The sequence below is a fragment of the Hylaeus volcanicus genome, chromosome 2 (genome assembly GCF_026283585.1).
Source record: "Hylaeus volcanicus isolate JK05 chromosome 2, UHH_iyHylVolc1.0_haploid, whole genome shotgun sequence".
Lineage (NCBI taxonomy): Eukaryota > Metazoa > Arthropoda > Insecta > Hymenoptera > Colletidae > Hylaeus > Hylaeus volcanicus.
The window spans coordinates 5,249,705-5,250,539 of record NC_071977.1 but is presented as its reverse complement, the minus strand read 5'-3'; the positions used below and the strand labels follow the sequence as shown (position 1 = coordinate 5,250,539).

The window sequence follows — 835 nt, the reverse complement described above, 5'->3', positions numbered from 1 at the left end:
GAGTTCGAATGCACATAAAATCAAATTGATCAAATCGATTTACATCAAATAAAAAGAAGTTGAGAATCGATAATTGAACCAATGATCCGATATTTAAATTATTTCTAACGCTACCGACTTTACGATCAAGATCAACTTTAAGAATCAAGACTGTGGTAAACCGGTGAATGTTAGAGCGCATGTGAACAAATTTGTGTGTCACTGTAAATGCACGCTGCCACTTGCATATGCACGCTTTCGCTATTAAATATTATTTCAAATCATTTTTACTCGAGTTCGAATGCACATAAAACGTCTCACTTGTTCTACTAAACAACGAAAGATCTTCCACAGTCCATCCCCCTCGGATCCAAGTAACACACACTATCCTTTCACCTTGTTAATTTTATTAATCACTTGCCTATCGTTTCGACCGAGTGCCGCGAGAGGTTCAAACGAGGTGCTACTGCAGCGGTAACACGCGACAAACTAAGAATTCGTCAGCGACACGAAGGACGTTCTCCCGGGGTACCGTTTGGTACCGTTCAAGGCTTAGCGGGCACTGATTCGCTCGACAGACCTGTTAAAATACCACGATTCGTCGTTCCCGCTAGCCGTGACGTTATTACACAGTGGAATCGAACGTTCCAGCCTCTATATTTACTCTTATAAATAAGTCAATTATTTTGGTCCACTCTAAAATTAGAAATAACGATATGTATTATTAAATCTAACAATATACCGCTGATAAACGGATATCCAAATACAGTGAGTGTACAATGTATTCGTACACCGATCAATTTCCCAAGAAACTTTTCTGTGAAATTGTACTTTCTTAACTTCTCTTTTTATAATC

At 38.7% G+C, this 835-nt stretch overlaps 1 protein-coding gene across 3 annotated transcripts in view; it reads right to left on the bottom strand.

The window, feature by feature from the left end:
• Nucleotides 1-552, bottom strand: part of LOC128885247 (protein yellow-like) — a 9,408-nt gene extending 8,856 nt beyond the window's left edge. The window contains exon 1 of one of the 3 annotated variants that reach the window (XM_054139189.1): nucleotides 401-552. The gene's annotated coding sequence lies outside the window, so the exon portion shown is untranslated. Of the gene's footprint in view, nucleotides 1-270 lie in introns of all 3 variants that reach the window. The other 2 variants (XM_054139187.1, XM_054139186.1) reach the window with 2 other exon arrangements.
• Between the last annotated feature and the right edge of the window lie 283 nt (nucleotides 553-835).